At 34.0% G+C, this 25,768-nt stretch overlaps 1 long non-coding RNA gene across 1 annotated transcript; it reads left to right on the forward strand.

The window, feature by feature from the left end:
* The first annotated feature begins 819 nt into the window (after window positions 1–819).
* LOC129228301 (uncharacterized) lies at window positions 820–25,091 on the forward strand. The gene is made up of 3 exons (XR_008580915.1): window positions 820–886; window positions 10,602–10,658; window positions 24,905–25,091. It is a non-coding gene; the product is annotated as an uncharacterized LOC129228301 (long non-coding RNA).
* Window positions 25,092–25,768: the final 677 nt, after the last annotated feature.

Here is a 25,768-nt window from a genome sequence, read left to right on the forward strand (position 1 = left end):
AAATTTTTATTTTTTTTCTAAATAAGCTACTGATATGTTAACTATTCACGGGAAAAGATTTTACTTTTGGTTATTATTTGCATAAATAGATATCCTGCTGATAGCATATGCATGTTTTCCTCGAATACCATATGCTTGTGTTCGTCCTCGCAGACTTTACAATAATAAAAAAAAGAAAAAGAATGCATTTTTTTTGTTCTATATCTAGAAGAATTCAAAAAAAAAAAAAAAAACATTAGTGCATTAAAAAAATATTTTTAAAAAAAAATCTGCATTCACTCTGTTTCTGGCTGCTCGTGTCAGCCTTGCGTTTGCCCATACGTTCCAACACTATTCTTGCTTCTACTTTCCCCTTCAAGATCGTACACGGCATTCGGGGACACGCTGTATATGATCTTAAACGGGTTATAAACAACTGACCGCTGAAAAATACGTCCATAAAATTTACGCTTTCGACAAAACACTTTTTGATAGCACAAAACAATTGATGTATTAAAAATAAACGTTTTTAAATAAGCAATATTGAAGCAAGAATTCTGCATAGATCATTATTAATTCTGACTTAGAGTTCGCCCTCAAATGGTCGGTAAATTTAAGCGCTTTGAATAAAAAAAATCCGTTTAACTATGAGATTGAAGTGTTGCTATATTTCATATTCATTTGGATGTAGTAGGGTATTTTATTGGTTTATTCATTGTTTATTTATTCATGTACGTTGAATTTTCACCCAGGATAAAATATTTAACAGTTGATTGGGATTAAATTACATCATGATGATTTATTTTCATGGAGCTTTTAACAACTGAAATTTACTTCTGAAGTATGTCTTCATTTGCAGCAAGAAACGTTCATAATGACACTAAAGAAAATTCTTGACGTAATGGGGGTAAGATTTCTTCTCATGTATCTTTGCATATATTATAAAAGACCGTTCAATTGTATTTGTTTGTATTTGTGTGTATGTGTGTGTTGTGGTATTATATTTATATACATATTACATATTTATACACACACACACACACACACACACACACACATATATATATATATATATATATATATATATATATATATATATATATATATATATATATATATATATATATATATATATATATATATATATATATATATACAGTCGGACCTCGATATAAGATCACTCCACGGGACTTCACAAAACTGACCGTATAAGCGGGGTGCGCTTATAACCGATTTATATATATATTTATTGATAAATAAGGATGTATTTACAAGGATGTATACATTAATTCCTTTCAATATTTAATTCGTTCAAAAACATCAGTTAATTAAATTATAATAGCTGAATCGATTTGAACCAATTTAAATTTTTGGAGTTAATAAGAAATTTTGAAATGCGTTTTAAAACTTCCATTTAGAATAAAACTGCATTCAAATATGCCCAAGCAAAAAACTGATGTGTAACTTACCTTACTTAAAATTAAATTAATACATGACTGGCGCGTTTTTTCTTTAGTTTAAGCACAATGGTTTCTAAGTAGCTTCTGAAAATTTTCTTCGGCTTCTAATGACTGGTAAAAAATTGCGATATGTACATACTGAGTGCCCACGTTTCTGCTTCATATTTTAGTATCACTGTCGTAACACTCACTTTCCACTGTTAATTTACTACGTTAATAGGAAAAATGATTTTTCTCTTTTTAAGGATAGTATATCGCGAAAAATTCGTGGAAGTGAATTTATTAGGAAATGAAATCATTTAAAGAAGTCAGACAAAAGTGACTTTATAAGCGATTAATATATATGACCTGACCATATATCCAATAATACATAACATAAAATTCCTATTCAGTAAGCCGGGACTTTAGAAAAGTGACCTTATATGCGGGGTGATCTTCTAAGCGGGTGACCATATATCGAGGTGTAACTGTATATATATACACACACACACACACACACTGCTCGACATTGAAAATGCAACACCAAGAAGGAGTGGTCAGAAAGTGAAGAAATTTTGAAAAAAGACACAGCAAGGAATAATAAATGATCCTAATTTCAAAATGATGGGCAGAATACAGAGCGAGAAGGCGTCGGCTCAGTAGGATGTAGGACCACCGCGGACAGCGATATACGAAGAAACACATCTAGGCATAGAGTCAATAAGGGTGCGGATGGTGTCCAGAGGGATGGCTTTCCATTCTCTTTCAACCATTTGCCACAGATCGTCTTCTGAACGACAGAGTCTGCAGGGACAGAATCTGCAAACGACGTCCAATCACATCCCACACATGTTTGATTGGTGACAGGTCAGGAGAGTATGGCGGCCAGGGAAGCATCTGTGTGCCTTGGAGAGCATGTTGGCAGATGTGAGCACTGTGTGGTCGGGCGTTATCCTGCTGAAAAACTGCATTAGGTAGCCCTTGAAGGTAAGGGATTGCTACCGGCCGCAGCACATTATCCAAATATCGCTGGGCCCTCATAGTGCCTTGAATACAAACTAGAGGTAATATGGAATTATACGCAATTGCGTCCCAAACCATTATGCCACGTTGTCGTGCTATAGGACGTTCCACAGTTACTGCCGGATTAGATCTGTCTCCACGTCGACGCCACACACGTATGCGGCGACTATCACAGGATAAACAGAAGCGGGACTCATCTGAGAACACGACATTTTGTCATTCTGTCATCCACGTCGCTCTCGTTACTAAACGTTGCTGTCTATATTGTGGGGTCAATATCAGTCTTCTTAGCGGACGCCGTGATTTCAGAATACGTGCGACCAACCGACGGGAAATGGTTCTGGTTAACATGGGAACATTCAGGGTATCTTGCACCCGTTGCAGAATCGAGGAACAAGTGACTTGTAGGTCTGCTACAGCTTGTCGTGGATGCATCGATCCACGCATTCTGACGTCACTCTGGCTGCCCCTGTACCCCTCAATCTTGCCACATTTCGTTGTTCCAACCATCTTCGGCACAGCCAATGCACCGTGCTCGAATCCATGTGGATATCAGCTACGATTTGACGTACGGACCAACCTCATCTTCTCAGTCCGATCACCATACCCCTCGTAAAATCGTCTATCTGCTGGAAGTGCCTTCGTTGACGTCGACCTGGCATTCTCTCGTGTTACACGTATCTTCCAAGACAAAAACAATATTTCTTCGATAATTCTCCAGTCAGAAATAATGACACGAATATTGCCCATTCTGCAAGTTCCTTCCCTTATATCTTACTTCACGTGCGTTGGAGAGCTGCGCATTTCACATTATTTACATAACTCAGTGATGTACGTCTACTCTAAAATTTGCATAAATTTCTGAACACTCCTTCTTGGTGTTGCATTTCCAATGTCGAGCACTGTATATATATATATATATATATATATATATATATATATATATATATATATATATATATATATATATATATATATATATATATATATATATATATATATATATATTAGGGTGTCCGAAGATATAATGGCGAAAAAAAAATATGTGAAATCAAATACGCATATCCTTCAAATTTTTTCCATTTTACATCAGAAACATGAGAAAAAAGTTTCCTTGCAATAAAATAACGGGAACCCGTGCCGACTTGAGGTCAAAGTTGGACCTGAAACCCTGTACGGCAACTACAGTGGAAAGATTGCTAACTGTAAAATTCCTTACCACACGCGACATCAATTTATTTAAAGCAGATATTTACAATATTAGACTACAAGAAACATTACTGCACATATTTGTAATTCAATGTTTGCTTTTTGCAGTCAGGATAGAGCTTCCGCTGCTCTTGAACGCAACGTAACACAAATTGTTTTTGTTTCTCATCAGCTGTTAGCAAACCATGAAAGTCCTGCATCATTTTGTCCACTCTTTCAGCTGCATCGTTTACTGCTCTAAGCATTGAGACAGTTTTTTTCACATCAAGGAATGAAATATTATTGTCCATACCATGAAAGCTGGATGAATTTTTGTAGAGCAGCTTTTGAGATAATTGGGTCCACATTTTCGTACACTTTTATCAAAAAGCACAAATCTTTGTTGGGTGCTTTGACTTCCAAATTGCATTGAAGCCATGGTTTCACATATATTGTCACTGACATCAAACAATGCTTCATTTTCCTTCGTATCTAATGTTAGTTGTGAACTAAATAGTAACTAGTCGACCCGTGCGGAACTCCGCACTGTGCTTCGAATCGTTTCATAAGGTATTTCGCTCTTTAAGAATTTCAAAGGATGAACATTATGAAGAAGAACCGAAAAAAAAGTAAGCGCAGAAGAGAAGGCATGTAATTTAAAGACATCAGTAACAAAACCTCGTTAAATACAACGTTGTGATAATTTGATCATCGCTCACCTTTTGGTCGTACATATTTTCAATTCAAACATAAATATCATTAAAAGTGTGGCTGAGTAGTGACTCGTGACAAAGCAATAATTGTGCATGTAAAACAACAGGTTGTGGCAAACAGAGTCCTGCCCATGTGAGCATCTGACGGGAAAAAAAGAAATATTAAAGAGATATTTATTGGCACGGATTCGAATTGGCGCCATTCTGAGTAACAGCCCGACACCCCAACAAACCTAGCAATTGCGCCTTCCTTTTCGAAAGCTATTCATTGAAGGAATGCGTAGTAAGAAACAGCAAAAAAGGTTTTTGCCAATAAAAAATAATAATAATAATAAGATCATGCTTCTATGTTCTGTCATTAACCAGAATGATACGATTTAAAATTATTCGAAAAGCATGGAATTTGATTAAAGAATGACGAAGATCTTACGTAGCGATTGAAACGAACATTCTAGAGAAGTAATAAATTAGATTGAAAATAAGTGTTTTTATCTTTGAATATTGCACTATTTCACATAGAAGGTTCCTTTAACAGTTACGGCTTAAATGCCCGCACATGTTTCTCTTTTAATCGAACACTTAAAATTCAAAACCAAAACCAGTTGAACTGAGTCCGTTTTTTAAGTGTAATTTTTCGAACGTAGACAAAATGTATTTTTTTTTTCAGCAGAAAGCAGAGTAAGCTTTATGCTTACATTATGCTGAGTGGTCTGGATGTAGTCAAAGCTTAAAAAAAGAAAGAACACTCTTCGATTAACAGTCAACTTATCCGAATGATTACTGTAGCCTGCATAAAGGAGTCGAAACACCAAGTAGCAATCCCACTGCATTTATTTTATTACGTTTGTATGTTATGAGTACATGTAATGCGTAATACTAATATAAATTTGATATTCTTTCGGACAACCTAAACTTGCCCGAAGTTCGAATAGTTTATAGCCGAACGCTCTACCGAAAAAAACTTATCAATTTAACCGAACAACTACGTCCAGTGCTTTTAAGCTTTATTAAAATATGTACACACACACAGGCTATTTTTTTTTTTTTTTTTTTGCTGAAAGTGACGTAAAAAATGGAAAACTGCATTAGAATTTTGCTTTTAAAAAATGCATAAGAACTACAGGCAGCATCAAGGTTTTGAAACAGCAAGGGGCGTTTTCGAAAACTTGATTTTTAGACCGTAAGTCTATTTTTCTTCATTAGCCAGCCTGATAAGTTTTAAAATGAGAAGGGAATAATATATAACATGAGAAATTGAAGAAACATTTTTTTATTCTTGAAAATTTTTACAATTTGTTACCGCAGGCTGCTTGAACCGTTATAACTTAGATGGCAGCACGTGTTCATCATTTAACAGAACGGTTAAAATACAAAATAAATTGAACTATGCTCTTTTTTTAAGCGTAGCTTTTCGAATCTAGTAAAAATGTGATAAGCTATTTGTTTTTTTGCAAAAAGAAGAAAAATATATATATTTTACCCTTCAAATTGAGGTAGTAATTTTTTTATTTGTACAAAGAGTCAAAAACTCATTAGAAGAATATATATTTCTATTTACGATTCATTATTTTTTTTCTGAACAAAAAACAATTCTATTGTAGTCTCAAATCTTAAACCTGTTACTTATATTTTCGCTTACATTATGCTTTAATTTTCTTACCAGAGCCAAAGCTTAAAAAGAAAAAAAAAATCGTACAATTCCGAAGTAATTTAGCACAACGTCACTTCAAGTTTTCATATCAGCAAGGAGCATTTCCTTCTCATTTATTTTATTCCTTCATAGTCGTCATTCACTTAATTAAGTGTTCATATAATGCGCAATATTTCTCTTTATTTTTTGTTGCAGATTGTCCGGACGTGGGCCCGAACACGGATTCTCCTGGTTACGAAGAGAACGCTCTGCCGATCAAGCTATTCAGCTCTGTCGGTCATAGCGCAAATTAAAGTTATAAGTTTTACCGAAAACCTCATTCTGGTTCTTTAAAAGAGGTTTTTGGCTGAAAAAAACAATTTTTAGACCGTGGGTCTATTTTTCGTCAGTAGCCAGCACCATAAGCTTTAAAATAATGCGTAAATCAAAGAAATCGATCAAGAATTGAGGAAAATCTGGCGTAGAAACCAAAAACAGGCTACAGAAATAATATATAAGGATAGTTTTAGGGAGTAAATCGCTCGAGCCATCCATCGAGCTTTGTGCATGACTCCCGGTGATCTTATTTTAAATTCATTTTCTGTATCTCCACCTAAAAATATGATAGACAGTTCTATCAATTCTTGATAGTCATCCCTGACCGTAATATTAGTAAGTTCAGCACGGTAAATGTCAAGTAAATTTTCCAAGTTAGGGTACAGTTTGGAACAACTCCGCAGCTCCTCCATAGCACTGTATTTTAGTGGGATAAATCAGTTCATATATATGATGGCGGCAAGCAAAGGAAAGCATTTCTCTATCAAATTTTTGCTCATGAATAGCGCAAGAACCACTGAAAGGAGCTGTAGTATCACAACACAGAGTTTTAACTTTATCTTCGAGATTCCAAGCTAAAACTGCCTTTCGAACAGCCTTTGTTTGTTTTTTTTCCTGTGGAATTATCCAGTTTAAACTCAGCAATGAATTGTTCGTCACATCCATATAAAATAACTATAGATAAGCGATCTTCTTTTGATTTTTGAGCACTCAAAGCAGGCAACAGTTTCATATCCCAAGGTAAATTCACTACATATGGTACCTCGTTCTGAAAACCAATTTTTATTCTTTCCTCGTACTCCTTCCGCTTTTCGGTTCGAATTCTTTGAATCGAAGATTTACCTATGGGAAATTTATCAATGTTGCACCCAAGTGCATCAATAATAGCTTCAAGAATAAACACATAATCTCGTATACTTGGACCCCTGTCCAATGCAGCAACTGACTTTGGAGTAATAAAATCGCTCCTCATTACTTGTTCCAGGTTCTGATAATACTTGTTCTAGTTTCTGGAATACTTGTTCCAGGTTCTAATATACTTGTTCCAGGTTCTGATAAACTTGTTCCAGGTACTGATTTATATGTTTCAGGGAAATTTTCTGAATTAATATTTTCACTAGAGCTCGAAGAGGAATCTTCTTGTACAGGTTCACACAATTCCGAGGATGTTGAAGCGGAATCGTATTTAATGCGCCTGTTTTCTTCTTTGACAGCTCAGAGTCGAGCCATTTCCTCTTTGTCGGCCAGTTTTTTATCCACTCCACCTAAAGTGACCACGTCGGCCGGGCTCTTTTTGGAGTTGCAAGAAAATCCCATCTTCCTCTATTTTGATTAACTTAAGTCCATCAGCATGTGCAATATTGAATAAATTGTTTAAATAACTCTCAAATTCTTGTTGGCGCTGCCTGAATACTTCTTGCAGTTTTTTTGCAGTTTTTTGTAAGTCTCTCCAAATTTGATTCAGGTTTTTAAGTTTATTCACACAATTTGACAACGATTTGGTGGGAATAAGTGCCTTTTCCCAAAAGATGATGCATTCCCGAATAGCGAGATTTGCACTTTCACTAATGGTTAAATTTACTTCTCGAATGATATAAAACAAAACAAAAAGAACTTGTCCGTTTGAGGGAAGTTTCAAGCCCGTAGTTTGGTGTTTTACGACTCCTATTAAAAATATCTCTTTTTTCAAACTTTGCAATTTGACTGCCATGTTTCGTTCCCTATGGAAGGACTATACTGCGCTCGCTGACCGGAATATATTCGTACTGACATGTTTGACGGTTTGCAAATTGCCATAGATAAGCCCCCCCGCCCCCCAACATATGTTTTCTGTGCACTATTTACAGCTGTTTTGAGCTTCGCAAAGTATCGCGTCGCCAGCGTTCGCTTGATTATGAATACAAGTGCTATTTACACGATTAGGCCTTTAGGTGCAAGTCGGCACGGGTTACCGTGCTTCAAATTGCATGAAACTTTTTTTACAACGGTTTTGATATAAAAGGAAAAAAATGAGAGGGTATGCGTTTAAAAAAAACGACTTTCATTTTTTTGGGACACCCTAATAATATATATATATATATATATATATATATATATATATATATATATATATATATATATATTCATGAATAAACAATCTAAATAAAATTGAAGATGCAAAGAGCAAGAACACGAAAATGAAAAAAAAGGTGAACCAGGGACTGACACTTTCTCAAGGGGAGGACTGGTCCCTAAGTTCACAAGACTCTTTCTGTTTAGCAAGAGGGAAGGTCCCAATAACTTGCTACTCTCCCTGAGAGCCTTGGAGGAAAATTGAACAAGAAAACATACCTTAAAAATAATAAGCGAAAGCGTTTTCAGGAGAACCATCAAAAGGAAGAAACAATCAGAAAGTAGACCTTGAAAAAGAAATGATATGCACGTGCCTGGCAAACATGCAGTTAAGACACGGCAGCAGCAGAACATGGAATTGTAAAACATGAAGTTGAAAAACCCTGGAGTTAAAAAAAACCCGAAGTTGAAAGAAATCTCTGGAGAGGAAATAAAAATGATAATAAAAAATAATACTAAAAATAAAAACTGGATCGGAAATTACATCAGAAATTTTTTAAGGAATTGCCCAGTAGAGTGAAGTATAGCGCAATTGTATTATTGCAGTAAGGCCACCTAAGCTATGAAGGTCTGTTGCAGAGCCGTGTCCAAGGGGAGGGTTTTAGGGGTTAAACCCCTGCCATTGGAGAAAAATAATATGTCAAATGAAGAATATGTATGTTTGACTTTTATTTAATTTTTCTGTGAAAATTAGTGTGCACCGCTTCTTTATAATTCGTACTGAAGTTTTTCTGATATTTGCGAGTGTTAGAGCTTTACCAACTAGAAGAATATTTTTACACTATGGTGGAAGAACCGCTCAGTGATTTGTCAAGACAAAGCCTTAACTGCGTTAATATTGCTAAAGGATGATGTAATGATGAGTTTGGCTTATGTTGCAGCTATGAAAGTCCATTAGTGATTGAGTTTGGAAACGTAATTTGCATCTGCAATAAGCTCTTTGTTCTTTAGTTTATTAAGAAGTAGCAGTACCCGCACAGCGATGCCCGCGCTAAAAAATTAAGGGAAGTCCGTTGAATAAAAAAAGAATCGACGCCCCCTCCCCCCTGATGTGAGATCATCATTTCTCTTTAACAAAATGCGTACACCTTTTTAAAAGTACAATTCTTTGAAATTTAAAATAGTTTACCAAATAAATAAAAATTCCATCAAAATTACATTTGCAGTAAAATAGTTTGCAACTCAAAATTCATCGCCAAATTCGCCAAGCGACTTTCTAATTTAAAAGAAAATCGATTAACATACGCAAAATGAATTTAAGATAAAGCAATAACAGTAAATTATTCATAAGCAACAAAGGCAACTTTCCCCAAAATGTTTAAAAAGAAAGTAATTGAAAATTGTCTGGAAAATGAACCTAGTGTTATAGTTGAAAATTACGGTGCAGTGTTTCGGTGGTCAACATAGACAGGTGGTCAACTTATAAAGGGTGGTACTGATTTTTTTTTTTTTTTTTTTTGTCATTTTTTGCATCATGTTTTTCATTTGTTGACTAATTCACACTTACTCTTTCTGTTCAACTCACTTTCCTTGACTAACACTACTTTGAAACAATAATTAAAAACGTTATTCAAATATTTTTGTTTTTCCCCCTTGTTTTTTACTATATTAGACACTGTAGTTTTAGAAATTCCATATGTGTCAGCTAATTTTCTCTTGCTTTCCCCCTATTCAATTAATTTTAATATTGCATACTTTTTATCAACCTCAAGTTCAACTAATTTTCTTTTTGAAGACATTTTATGTAAAACTTGTGACACAAAGAGCAACAAGCTGGACTATCCTAGTCATAAAGTCAGTTCAAAATGAAAATGATCTATCAAAATAAAAATTTAACAGTTTTTACATTATTTTTGAGATTTTTCACCTTGAAAATATCAATATTATCTGAATGTGTTGTCGCATAATTTGTAAAGCTTAAGGAAGGCATATTCATCAACCATTTGTATATGTATTAACTTAGTTTATAAGGAAATATATTAAACTCTCTTGTATTATAAGTACGATACGCGAAGTTAATTTCATTGAAAAAATATGAGCATTTAATTTTTATTGTGAATTAGATTGCTGTAAAACATAAATAGAGAAATAACGGCGTCTGCTTTCAGCGGAGTTAGTTTTAGAAACACTTCACAACTGCTCAGATGATAACCGATAAATATTGTGTTTTATTTTTGACAGATCCAGTGCCATGACAGTAAGACCAACCCTTTCTGCGAAGAGTGGAAGGGATTAACAGTAAGAGTATTACTAATGACATTAGAAATTAACACTGATTGGTTTTTCTTTTAGTGTTCCTTATTCACAGAAGTTTGATTGCCCACTTACAGGTCTGATCCAGCTTTGATCTTTGCAGATAGATAAATTCCATGAACGAATCAAAAAGAAAAGAAAAAAGTAGAACTCAATTGGAAAAAACCAAAGAACATTTTAACTTTCACTATATACAGTAAAAAGAATATAGATAATGACGTAGTGTAGCTCTGGTAAGGGGCCATTCATTAATTACGTAAGGGCCCCGAAGGGGAGGGGAGTTGGAAGAATCTCTACAGGGGGAGGGACTTACCTTACATCCTTACTTTGGGGGGGGGGGGAACTTAGCCATTCTTACGTAACATTTTCCAAGTCGATATTTTATATTAGAAATCGCGCGGTCAAGTGTTTGGTAATGTAAGATAGGAGGGTAAAATATAATAAAAGAAGAGCACTGTGTATGGAATATCTTATTTTTAATTAGTATCGCATCATATAACAAAACATATTTGGCGAAAAAGCATTCAGTCTAAATATTTCTATGCACAAAAAAGTTTTTAAATTTTTTTTTAAAAATAGTGAATTTAACAACGATTCCAGTGATGTAAGATTCGTTATTTTATTATTTTGAAAAACGAAATGTAATCTTACGTAAGATAGGGGGGGAGGGGATCTGAAAATCTTACTTACCCTTACATGGGGGGAGGGGGGCAAAAATTGCCAAAATCACCCTTACGTAATTAATGAATGGCCCCTAACCGGATGCTTTGCCTTGGACGAGGTCATTTACGTACACTCTCAGAAATGGACTTTCAAATTTGACGAAATTTTCTTCGTTTTTGACGAAACCACTTCCAGGGATATGCTCCGAGCGAACATTTCGTCAAATTGAAGAAACTGCTTTTGTTAGTGGTTTGAGGATGCGAATTTCGTCAAATGTAACGAAATATTTCTTCATTCTAGTTTCATCAAATTAACAATCATTTTCGTAGTTTTGAGAGCATTAGTTTCGTCAAATTAATTTTGTCGTATATGAGGACATTAATTTCGTAAATTTTTGAGAAAATTTATTTCCTTTTTTTTTTTTTGAGCACATTAGTTTTTTTTTTTTTTTTTTTTTGAGAATACAGTCGAACTTTGTTAATTCGAACACGCTTAAAACAAATAACTGCTGAAATGAACTTTTTTGCAATCCTTTCCTTGTCTTATTGTTTATTGTTTTTTGGATAAAGCGAACCACGTTTTATAATAATCGATTTTAATGGTCCCTTTAAGTTCGTTATAACGAGGTTCGACTGTATTTTATAAGATTTGTGTGCGTGTGATCAAATCCTAACTTCAGAATCTTACCACCGTAGTTTCCCACTTTATTGCGTATAGTCACTTTCACAGGCCCGTCATTTACGGGGTCAGGGGGTGAATTGACCCCCTCCCCCCCCTCCCGTCTTGATTTTTGAACATTCATGTTTTTACACATGACTGGCCGTTGTTTTAGTTGGTTTTCTGTAAAATTTTTATTGAGTACAGACTCTTTGTCATATTTGGGAAAAAATTGAAACAACGGGCCTGCAGCCCCCCCCCCCCATAAAAAAAGACAAGTAATTGTTAAAAAAGAGGCACATAAAATATGTCAAGCAAATTTTTATTTATGTAAAAATGCAAACAAACAACTTCTTAAAAAGGTAAAACAAATCATTGCAGATTGAACTCCCCATGGTATCTAATTAACCTCCCCCCCCCATAATGGGGTTTTCCTTCAAAAAATCTAATTTTTGTCGGATATTTTCCAAATCTGGCACAGAGGTTCGTTATTTGAGGCTCGGGAATTCACACAAGGTCGTTTATGTCCCTCTATGTGGGGGGTGGGGGGGGACAGACGACCCTGCATTGGGGGTTCTCCATATTAAAAAAAGTTTTTGTCCGATCTTTTTTAAATTTGCCACAGAGGTTCTTAGATGCTCAAGAATCATGCAGGGTAGTTTTCATCACTTTATAAGGGGAGGGGGGGGTCCTTGAAAAAATCCAATTTTTGTCGGATCTTTCCAAAATTTGACACATAGGCTCTTTGTTGCTCGGGGATTCACGCAGGGTGATTTTCGGCCTTCTATGGGGGTGGGGGGGCAACCCCTATAGTAGTTTTCCTACAAAAAATTCAGTTTTTGTTGGATCTTTCCGAATTTGGCTGAGTTTCGTTATTTGATGCTCAGGAATTCTCATAGGGTGGTTTTCTTTCCGCAATGGGGGGGGGGAGCAACCCCCATACGGGAGGGGTTCTTATAAAAAAATAGTTTTTATCATATCTTTTCCAAATTTGGAACAGAGGTCCTCTGATGCTCGGGAATTCACACATGGTAGTTTTCAACCCTCCATGATGGGGAGGGGGGAGCAACCGCAACCCCGCATTGGGGGTTCTCCTTATATAAAAAAAGTTTTTGTCCGATCTTTTCTAAATTTGCCATAGAGGTTTTTTGATGCTCATGAATTCACGGAGGTTAGCTTTCGTCAATGTATGGGTGGGGGGGGGCAACCCCGATGGGGGTTTTCCTTGAAAAAAAAATCAGTTTTTTGTCGAATCTTTCCAAAATTTGGCATAGAGGTTCGTTCATTGATGCTCAGGAATTCTCATAGGGTAGATTTCTCCCCGCTACGGGGGACAACCACCAAATGAGGGGTTTTCTTACAAAAAACCAGTTTTATCATGTCTTTTCCAAAATTGTCACAGATGTCCTTTGACGCTCGGGAATTCCCGTTTTCGTCCCGCTATGGAGTGGGAAACCACGTGTGTGTATGTGGGGGGAGGGGAGGTCTGATCTGCTCCAAATTTCGTACATTTGTCTTTTAATGTTTCGGAATTCTCAAGTGTAGTTTTCATCCCGCTATGTGTGGCAAACCCCATAGGAGTTTTCCTTATAAAAATCCAGTTTTCGTCGGATCTTTTCCAGATTCGGCCCAGATAACCTTTGATGCTGGAAATCCACATAGGATAGTTTCCCATGGGGTAGTATTCATATGGGGTGCTACCCCATGTGATTAAAGAACCTGTGTGCCAAATTAGAAAAAGATCTGACAAAAGCCTGGATTTTTGCAAGGAAAAACTTCCCTAATTGGGGAGGGGGGTGCCCCTAAAGGGGAAAGAATATTTCAAACTGTTTGAACTACATCGCTACACCGCGATGCAAGGATGGCGATGCATCACGATGTAGAAATTCCTACATCGCCCTGCCCCTACTAGGAATATAAAAGTGCTACTTCCTCAGCAGACATTGGGTTCTGGAAAAATAAATCATGTGCTACTTTTATGCACAGTTAGATCGATACATGCTCGAAAGAAAATTGCTGAGAAGTTTCTTCTTCATTGAATCGCATGAAAAAATTCCAGAAAAAAAAAAAAAAGATTTTTATCCAACTTATACCTCAAATTTCAAAGAAAAAGTACAATAAAATGGACAACTTTAAGTTAGTACATATTTGTTCTAAAATTAGATACAGAAAATAAAATTAGATAATCTTAAGAAAAAGCTTACCTTTTTCTTTTTCCAATTAATTATTTGTTTTATTAATTTTGCTTGTATGTAGAATGTTTATTTGGCCAAATTTATGTTTAATACAAGAACTTTATTATTGCATGCATTTCATACTTCATACTTTGAAAACAATTCTCTGCCAAAATTGCAAAAGGTATTTGAAAATATAAATCTTAAAAAAAATGCAGATGTGAAATAAATCTTTTGGTAAAATTAATTTAGTGTAATGTTTGTTAAATAATTATAAAAATATATCTTTGCTTTTTACCCCTAAGTTTTTATTTTTATTTCCAAACATGTGTAACATGAAATCAATGTATAATATACGAACACTTAGAATATTGTTATAATTATGAAAAAGTCTTCGTCTGTCCTTGTTCCGATTATCTCCGTGATGTTGGATCCATCCTAAAAAAGTTTTAAAAAGAGAATATATACATAATAAGTAAAGGTTTAAGTCGATGGGTGTAAGCCCTCATGCACATGGATCTTTTTTCTATTTCGAGGAAAGTTTTACGATTAAATTCAGCAGTTTATTTCTGAAATAAAACATGTTTTCACGATTTCTTTCAAAGTCTGAGGGGTTTTTTTTTTCTTAAGTTAAAATGCTGCGATTCACTTGTGACTTTGAAAAGCATCTGATTTAATTTTCATATTTTTCAAAATATATGATTATTTCAATGCTGACATTTTTTTTTCAAGCAGATTGCAAGAATGAGTTATATTTACAGCGGATGAACAAAATTTTTATTTAGGCAGCTAGACTCTCAGTTAGTTTCTGAAATTAATTTCTGAATAATATTCCAGAATTAGAGTTTCTTCAATTTATCGATAATCATCATTATTTAGCCATTAAACGAGTTAATTCTCTTGCACATTAAGTAGTGAATTTTCATTTTTTTGAGTTATAAAAAAAATCAAAAGTGCGAAAATTGTTAATCTGTGATTTTTTTTAAATTTATTTTTTATTTTAACCGATAGCCAAAATGCACCGTTTTTTTCCGATTCTCGTGTTCCGTTTTCTTCACGAATGTTTTCTGAAGTACTCTCCCCCCCCCCCTACCTAAATTAGTTCCAATAAAGTATTTATGAGTTAAGTAGTACTGAAACTGGTGATTATGATTTTATTTGCACATTTTTCAGAGATTTTATTGTGCTATGTTATCAATAAACAACATTTACTTACCGAGCTTTACCTTCTTAAACCACTATCAAATTAGAGTCAAAAACCCAGGGCTCCAACACTCGAAGCCACGCTCCATTTCATAAGATAACTAGTAATTACATAAAGCTACCTTCTAGCTGATGGATAGGGATTTAGTAGGAAAAAAAAACTGATTTTTCTGCTATACTGGGGATAGAGTACTTACAAAATGAGGCGTAGCTTAAGGGCGTGTGTACTTCGGATTTTTTTAACTCAGCTGGTAATGATTTTAAGAGGGAATGCTTGCCAAGTAAAGTTGTTAATTGATAGTATTTTACCTTGAAATCTTTAAAAAATATTCAAACAAAATCATTAAATCATCAGAATCAATCACTAGTACAAAAATATTCAAACGTAGCTCTACTTACTAGTTTGGGACGGAGACGAAGGGAGTATCACTTTTTAACTAAGCATATTTGATTTTTAAAATATGCAATTTTCACGCAGTAAATAAAAAAACGCCAAGGAAGAAGAGCTGCCAAAGATAGGGGAAACCCAATAACAAAGTGCACTTTCTTGTTTATTTGTGTCTTGAGAACTAATTGACTGATATCAATGGATTTTTTTTCAAAGGTATATAATGAAAAGAGGGACTAATGTGGTGAGCTAAGCTTGTTACATATATAAAGCTTATCATATATTTTCATTATCCTTTTAATTTTTCATATATTTTCACTATCCTTTCAATTTTTCAATTGAAGTTCGGTTAAATTTTCAGACATTTTACTTTATATCCAGCAAAATCACAACTCCAACTAAAAGATTTGGATTTATTGGAAGTTCATCTATAAAATGCTTCTTAGTCTGATTTAATGTAGACCGGGATTTCTCACTTTTTGTTGACGATATCTTGAGGCGGCAAATATGGCAATAAAATTAATGCTGCATTTATTTTAGCTGTAGAAACTATGTATAATGGCAAAATTCATAATTATGACAAATCATGTAACACAAATTGACATAGGAAAACTTATAAATTTAGTGCATGAAGTGGGAAAATAAACAACAAAAAATGCTTATTATTGTTATTACAATTTTCAAACATGCTATAGGATCTTTTCTTTTTTTCTTTTTAAATCGAGGTTAAACATTAAAACTTCACTTCAATAATCCTTATATATTATTTCTGTAGCCTGTTTTTGGTTTCTACGCCAGATTTTCCTCAATTCTTGATCGATTTCTTTGATTTACGCATTATTTTAAAGCTTATGGTGCTGGCTACTGACGAAAAATAGACCCACGGTCTAAAAATTGTTTTTTTCAGCCAAAAACCTCTTTTAAAGAACCAGAATGAGGTTTTCGGTAAAACTTATAACTTTAATTTGCGCTATGACCGACAGAGCTGAATAGCTTGATCGGCAGAGCGTTCTCTTCGTAACCAGGAGAATCCGTGTTCGGGCCCACGTCCGGACAATCTGCAACAAAAAATAAAGAGAAATATTGCGCATTATATGAACACTTAATTAAGTGAATGACGACTATGAAGGAATAAAATAAATGAGAAGGAAATGCTCCTTGCTGATATGAAAACTTGAAGTGACGTTGTGCTAAATTACTTCGGAATTGTACGATTTTTTTTTTCTTTTTAAGCTTTGGCTCTGGTAAGAAAATTAAAGCATAATGTAAGCGAAAATATAAGTAACAGGTTTAAGATTTGAGACTACAATAGAATTGTTTTTTGTTCAGAAAAAAAATAATGAATCGTAAATAGAAATATATATTCTTCTAATGAGTTTTTGACTCTTTGTACAAATAAAAAAATTACTACCTCAACTTGAAGGGTAAAATATATATATTTTTCTTCTTTTTGCAAAAAAACAAATAGCTTATCACATTTTTACTAGATTCGAAAAGCTACGCTTAAAAAAAGAGCATAGTTCAATTTATTTTGTATTTTAACCGTTCTGTTAAATGATGAACACGTGCTGCCATCTAAGTTATAACGGTTCAAGCAGCCTGCGGTAACAAATTGTAAAAATTTTCAAGAATAAAAAAATGTTTCTTCAATTTCTCATGTTATATATTATTCCCTTCTCATTTTAAAACTTATCAGGCTGGCTAATGAAGAAAAATAGACTTACGGTCTAAAAATCAAGTTTTCGAAAACGCCCCTTGCTGTTTCAAAACCTTGATGCTGCCTGTAGTTCTTATGCATTTTTTAAAAGCAAAGTTCTAATGCAGTTTTCCATTTTTTACGTCACTTTCAGCAAAAAAAAAAAAAAAAAATATAGCCTGTGTGTGTGTACATATTTTAATAAAGCTTAAAAGCACTGGACGTAGTTGTTCGGTTAAATTGATAAGTTTTTTTCGGTAGAGCGTTCGGCTATAAACTATTCGAACTTCGGGCAAGTTTAGGTTGTCCGAAAGAATATCAAATTTATATTAGTATTACGCATTACATGTACTCATAACATACAAACGTAATAAAATAAATGCAGTGGGATTGCTACTTGGTGTTTCGACTCCTTTATGCAGGCTACAGTAATCATTCGGATAAGTTGACTGTTAATCGAAGAGTGTTCTTTCTTTTTTTAAGCTTTGACTACATCCAGACCACTCAGCATAATGTAAGCATAAAGCTTACTCTGCTTTCTGCTGAAAAAAAAAATACATTTTGTCTACGTTCGAAAAATTACACTTAAAAAACGGACTCAGTTCAACTGGTTTTGGTTTTGAATTTTAAGTGTTCGATTAAAAGAGAAACATGTGCGGGCATTTAAGCCGTAACTGTTAAAGGAACCTTCTATGTGAAATAGTGCAATATTCAAAGATAAAAACACTTATTTTCAATCTAATTTATTACTTCTCTAGAATGTTCGTTTCAATCGCTACGTAAGATCTTCGTCATTCTTTAATCAAATTCCATGCTTTTCGAATAATTTTAAATCGTATCATTCTGGTTAATGACAGAACATAGAAGCATGATCTTATTATTATTATTATTTTTTATTGGCAAAAACCTTTTTTTGCTGTTTCTTACTACGCATTCCTTCAATGAATAGCTTTCGAAAAGGAAGGCGCAATTGCTAGGTTTTGTTGGGGTGTCGGGCTGTTACTCAGAATGGCGCCAATTCGAATCCGTGCCAATAAATATCTCTTTAATATTTCTTTTTTTCCCGTCAGATGCTCACATGGGCAGGACTCTGTTTGCCACAACCTGTTGTTTTACATGCACAATTATTGCTTTGTCACGAGTCACTACTCAGCCACACTTTTAATGATATTTATGTTTGAATTGAAAATATGTACGACCAAAAGGTGAGCGATGATCAAATTATCACAACGTTGTATTTAACGAGGTTTTGTTACTGATGTCTTTAAATTACATGCCTTCTCTTCTGCGCTTACTTTTTTTTCGGTTCTTCTTCATAATGTTCATCCTTTGAAATTCTTAAAGAGCGAAATACCTTATGAAACGATTCGAAGCACAGTGCGGAGTTCCGCACGGGTCGACTAGTTTATTTTAATTTGCGGAAAAATTGAAAAAATATTGAAAATATTCTGCTGAAATATCAAGCACAAAGATAGAGTTCTTTATAGAAATCAATATTTTCTCTATCTTAAAATTATTTCATCAAATTGATATTTACTTTACTTCATGTTTTATGCAAGTAAAAAAAAAAGACTGCACAAATAATGAACATAAGCACCTATTGCTAGAAACATCTGCCGCAGGGAAAGAGATTATATAAACAACGTGGGGTAAGCTGGTAAGCATATTGGGGGATTGGTATATAGTATTTGTTTAAGAAAATAAAAATGCAGAATGAAACAAATTTGAATTATTAAACTAAAAAATACACTTCGTTTAACACAATTATTTTTTTTAATTCATTGAGGAGAATGAAAACACATAACCATGTAATATATTCCATGTTGAAATTAAAAGCTTCAAAGTTCTATGCCTTTTATAAAAGCGCTGTATTTATCATCTGTGTTAGTTAAGCTACGGTGGAGGGTTTTTTTTTTTTTTTTTTTTTTTTTTTTTGTAAGTTTAAATTCGTACAAACTCTTTAGTCATGTTTGTAATTTTTTGTAACGAAATAAAGGAAGTACGCTTTTGAAAACAAATGTCAACAAACCAACATTTTCTTTTTACAAATAAAAAAAAAAAACGCTAGCTAAGCCTAACGTGGAGGTGACTCAAAGTTAACACACACAGAATTCTAAACCTAATCGAACCGTTCGTTTTCAATTTTAATGTGTTTTAAATACAACTATAAACACAACACTAAACAAAAATGTAACAATACACAAAAGAAGGCACATTGCACATACAAATTTCAATAAATACTAACCTTTTTTATGAATCCTTTAGAATAAATTGAGGTAAGATAATGTAACGAGCAAGTACAAGATTGAAACGAAAACTCCCAGAATGCACTGCAATGTGACGAAATCGGGACGAAATAATTTCGTGAAAAATTTGAGATTTCTGGTTTCGTTAAATATCACGTGATTCGGCGACGAAAGGATCGTCGAAAATAACGAAATAGTGCTCGAGGATTGCCGGATCGTCAAAATTGAGCGTTTCATTTTTGACAGTGTATAGGTTGAAAGATTACAAGTTCTTGGAGTGGCACTATGCCAATAATCGTTATCGCCATGTATCCAAATTTCTTCGCACCTATGTTAGCCTGGACTGCGGGATCAGCGTAGGAGTTGGAGAAGTGGAGTCGGAGTCGCACTGATTTAGGGGTAAATAAGTCGGAGTCGGGATTCAAAGGTCGGGATTTAAATTTCAAGAAACGGAGTCGGTTATTCTCTTTCCGTGTCCACAACTCTGCCAGGGCTACGGAGTCGGTGTTGTAGTCGGACTAACTTTGGCATAAAAGATTCGGAATCGAACTCGGTCATTTTCTTTCCGTGTCCGCAACTCTGCCACGGATACGGAGTCGGTGTTGGAGTCGGACTGACTTTGGCATAAAGGATTCGGAACCGAAGTCGGTCATTTTCCCTTTGTGTCTGCAACTGTGCCAGGGCTATGGAGTCAGAGTCGGGTTGACTTCGATATGAAGGAGTTGGAACTAAAGTCGGTCATTTTTCCTGCGTGTCCGTAACTCTGTCAGGGTTACGGAATTGGTGTGTCGGAGTCATACTGATTTCGGCATAAAGGAGTCGGAACAGAAGTCGACCATTTTCCCTCCGACTCCGCAGCCCTGATTGTCAAGAAACAAATTGTCCGAAACACATTAGATTATCAAGCACATTTTACGTTGATTTACGGGTAATAAACATGCTAACTCCATTAATCCACGTTTTTTTTTTCAGTTCTTTTATTTTTTTTTAATTAAATGATTTATTATTTATGGCTAGTTCCTTGAATGAGCTCTTCTTTTTGTTCTGATTTCGGTTTCACGCATAGCATTTTTGTTCAAACGCAGCTATTGACTTCAAACGCAGCGATTAGAGAAGATGATGTTAATATTGGAAAAGTATCGTCTCTCGAAAAGAAATTAGAACAAGATATAAATTCACGCAAGAAATCGAACTATTTGAAAATAAAAGCCTTCGAAATAATCAGAGGAGGTGCGTCGCGCATTGTTAACAGTACCACCAACCTGCGTAAATTCAAAAAGGTTTTTTTTATCAACTGCAGAACATTTATGCACTGAAATGAGTTCCAGGCATAGAGACACTTCATTCTTACAATTATTGATTTTTTATTATGACATTTGTTTCTTCATTATATATTTGTTCATAACACGTTTTCATAAATAATACTATTTTTGCAGAAAAATATGAAATATGTCGACAAAACAAATTGTTTCGATGATTTTTTTTTTTGTTTTTGTTTCTTAAATGCATCCGTGAGTTTTTCAAGTAGAATTCATATTACTAACAAGTAACCCTACCCAAGTGTGAATCACCGATTGGAATGAAACTTTGCACATCCGATAGAACACTTTAAAACATTGAACCCTTTTTTTTTCTTTTTTATGGCAACAAATACCTTTAACAGGGTGAAATTTACCACTAAATATTGGATAATTTGGAATTAGAAACTGCAAGGTATTCTTTAATTTTAAATTTTAATTACAAAAATTTCAAAAATTACTGAAAATGTGAAAAACAAAAGAACTAAACAAATTAAAGTTGACAGGTTTCAGGATTTTTCTGAAAATACTATTAATGGGGGTAAAACATTCTTCGCAATATTACCCCGTCACGGTAAATGACCCTAAAATTTAAATCTATCATAAAAGATCATGTTGCATATCAATAGAAAGCTCTATTTTTTTTAGCTTTAAAATACGTTTTCAATTTTTATTCTACTATTATTAGAAGGAAGAATCATTTGTAAGAACACAATTTTAATTTTTTTTTCGCACATTTTTAAGTTTTTTTTACTGGATTATATTTTGAACAATTTTCAAAATAGATATATAAAATTGGCAGGAGCACTTATCGCTTATCATATGTGTTCTCCATGCCAAATTTTATTGAAATCGAAACTGGTTAGGTAAAGAAGGTGATTCTTCTGACATGGAATTGCTCACAGGCAACTACCCGCGCGACGGGATAAGACCACTCGACGCCTCTTTATAGGGTAAGAATCCTATAAAGAGTAGAGTAAGAAATAAACAATGTCAGAAAAGCACAAATTCGCAAATTACTGCAGACACTTGTTTCGGCGTTACAGGGAACGCCTTTTTCAATGCAAAAAGTAATGAGCTTATGGATGAAAAAAACATCCGACAAAAGCCAAGAGCACATAAGCGTACAACTTAAAAGATAAAAATAGCGGATTAGCCAAACACCAATGAGAAAATAACAAACCAGTAAGGAACCAATAGAAATGCAAATAGTGGCCAGGAGCTCTCTCTGTGGTACAGTAAGCCTGAAAGAAGGAATTCATTTGGACAAAAATAAAACCAAAGCTTAAACAAAAAGAAAATGTCAATAACCGTGAACCGCAAGAAAGGAAAAGCAGAATGAAAGGGGAAACAAACACCAAGAAATGAAATAAACCAAAAACAAAAACATTTTTGAGAAAAGGAAAAAATAAAGATAAATAGAAGAAAAGAGGGGGGGGGGGGATGTCAACAAGACAAAAAAGTTAAAAATAAACAAAGCAAGATAGATAAAAATGAATGGGAAAAAATGGATGGGGAATGGACAGTGTTAAAGATATGGGAGCCAGATTTCGGAAAAATACGGAACTGCTTTAAAATCATTAATAACTAAGTTAGATCTATTCTTCAAAATAGGGAAAGATTCCCAAAATTCAAGATCTGATGAATTAAAGCTTTTTTGAATGCTTATCTGCTGTTGGCTTTTGTCAGATGTTTTTTCATCCATAAGCTCATTACTTTCTGCATTGAAAAAGGCTTTCCCTATAACGCCGAAACACGTGTCTGTAGTAATCTGCGAATATGTGCTTTTCTGACGTTTTTTATTTCTTACTCTACTGTTCAGCACAGAGGTATTTATTTATCCTATAAAGAGCATTTTCGGAAAAATCCTGGACCATATCAACTTTAGTTTGTTTAGGTTTTTTTAAATTATTTCATTATTTGAATTTTTGTAATTAAAATTTAAAATAAAAGAATATATTGTACGCTCTAATTCCAAATTATACATTACTTAGGAAGTAAATTAAACCCTGCTAAAAGTGTTTGTTGCCGATAAAAAAATAAAAAAAACACGGGTTCAATATTTTTGAGTGTTCTATCGATATGCAAAGATTCATCGCAATCGGTCACTCACACTTGGGTATGGTTAATTGTAAGTTTTTTGCGCCATGAAATGACTGAAAAACATATAATCATCTTTTCGTAGTTCCTGAACAAAGAACAAATCACAGCGGCTTCTTGTTCCTGAGATAGAATAGAATTAGAATACAATCGAACTCTCTTATAATGAACCTTGATTTAACGGGTATCCGGATTTAGCGAGGAAATCAGAAATACTTGGTTGAACCAATGTTAAGTCTATGGGAGCATTACTCGCTTTTAACGAGCAAACCCCGCTTAAAGCGAACCATATTTTTGAGATTCGTAGACTTTCTATTGACTCTAACTCAGTTTATCCTTTTCTGGTAAATTTTCTCTAACATTCCAAAGTCAATTAAAGTTAGTGATAAATTATAAACCCTGAGAACCTGCGATGATAGCACTCTTATTAATTTGTAGAGTAAAGAAACACTTAAAAAGTATATGTATATGTATCCCTCAAATACAATCATATGCACTGTAAAAACAATTCAGAAACATTCCTGGAAAATAATGGGCTGCTGATGTGCCCAGTTTCTGGCAGTAACATATCTTGCAAAATTCAGCAAAGTTTTCTGCTAAAATTGAGTAACCTTCCTGATATTATCCAGGAAGCCCCCTGAAGAATTCAGAAATCTTCCCGTTTAAAGCCAGTTGTGTCTCTGGAAATAATATCTTGGCATCTTCCTGATTTATCAAGGAAGTTAAAAGAGCATTTATTGCAAACATGGCCTAAGCTAAGCCAGAATTGCTGATAAGTAACGATAATTTTACTTGCCTACAAGTCTTGCAAAGCAACGTAGTCCTTACTTTTCGCTCCCTTTGAGAGCTTAAACAGCATGGACGGGCCGTGCTTGAAGTGAAGCCGATACACTTTATAAATACGCTCAGTTAATCTTTAAACTGGGAGCTAAAAATATTTTTCACAATAGTGAAAAGTCTGCATTCGTGCAACTAGTAGCAATTCAGGAAACTTTTTGACGATGGAACTTGATTTTTCCAGGAAGTGGATAAAAAGTATTAAAATCCCGAAACGTGACGCGGAAATACCCAGTAACGTTTCGGAATTTTTTTACAGTGTGAGAAAGAGACATTCAGACGGCTCAAAGTAAAGTTGCCAATATATTTGGTAACGTTCAGAATTGAAAAGAAGAAAAAAAAAAACAGGAACTACGATGAATTATGATTTTTTTTCACGAACTCGCTTTTAACGAGTACGCCGTTATAACGAGAAAATACCACAGTCCCTTTGTATCTTTATAAGCGAGTGCGACTCTACTTACTTCATTTAGTTACCAAAGAGGTTTTAGAGCCGAAAAGCGTGGAAGGCAAAGTGGGGCTATTTTAAATTCTCTCAGCTTTAAAGCAATGTGAATCAACTTTGGATCATTTTATTTTGGAAATATAAAAAACTCATGCCTAGTGACAGTGTGAAAGATTTTTTTTTTTTAATTTTATAATTCGAGACTTTTTTACCAGAAAACTTTCTTAATTGCTAAAAAATATATCCAAAGCTGATTAATAGCTAGATATGCCCCATCTTTGAGAAACGATGCTATTATACAGATAACTAAGCTCGTTTCGTTTTAGACGATCTTCTTTTTCATTCTAACGCACCAATTCATGAAAACTTCACGATGTCCTAAACAAATGTATTAAGTTTGTTTTTAATTGTATAAATGTTTATAATTCTTATTCTTATACATTTCATAACTTCTGAATGTCTTGTGCAGATTTTCAATTATCCTTCAGCAAACCTAATTTTAAAAATATTCTTTCAACAATTAGGAATGTTTTGTGACGGTTATAGATGAATACTCTGGTAAAGAAATGTGTGGAATTGAAGTTGATGCCAGAAGAAAATCCGAACAAGATGGTTTCCCTGGGAAGCCATTTAAATGATCATATTTGAGATATAAATTCTCAGAACTGTAAAAAATTCTAATTAAATAAACTTGATAAACATTAAAATTTATTCCTAAGCATTCGGTGTTCGTACATTGTTCTACTAGGTTCGCATTTTTTTAACACTTGAAAAGTTTAATTTCGGTTTCCCTCAAATTTAGCAGGGGAGCCCAGAAGTTATATATTTGGGTGGAGGGAATTTTTCAGTTGCCCGAAAGAAACTCTGAATTTCACTGAATGATAAAATGCGGGCATGCCCACAATCTGCAGGGTATCCATAATTAAGGGAGTCTGGGACACATTTCGAAAAATAAAAATATTAAACAATTTAGAGTTTTGAATTTATTTGCACTGATTCACAATCTATTTAAAAAGCAAAATCATGACATAAATATTTTTTTAGAAACATATCTAAATTACTGTTTTTTTTTTAAATGGGGTTGCTTTAAATATCTAAAACACAAAATATTCTTAGACAATTTTCAGATTTTTTTCAAAAAATGTGCAAAAATATCTATGCTTTACTTTTTATTCATCGATTAAAAAAAATATTATTTCAATAAAAAATGTGAAACATTTAAAGAAAATTTTCAAATTATTCTAAAATACTTTTTTTAATTTTAAAATCACATTTCTTGCAGTTAATGTTTTTTTTTAACTTTGTTGGAAAAAAAAAAGGATTTTATAGTACGTTTCCATAAATACCATTTATACGCTGCATAAATCAGATAAATTGCTTCTTTTTCA

Source organism: Uloborus diversus, chromosome 8, assembly GCF_026930045.1.
Source record: "Uloborus diversus isolate 005 chromosome 8, Udiv.v.3.1, whole genome shotgun sequence".
In the NCBI taxonomy this organism is placed as follows: Eukaryota; Metazoa; Arthropoda; class Arachnida; order Araneae; family Uloboridae; genus Uloborus; species Uloborus diversus.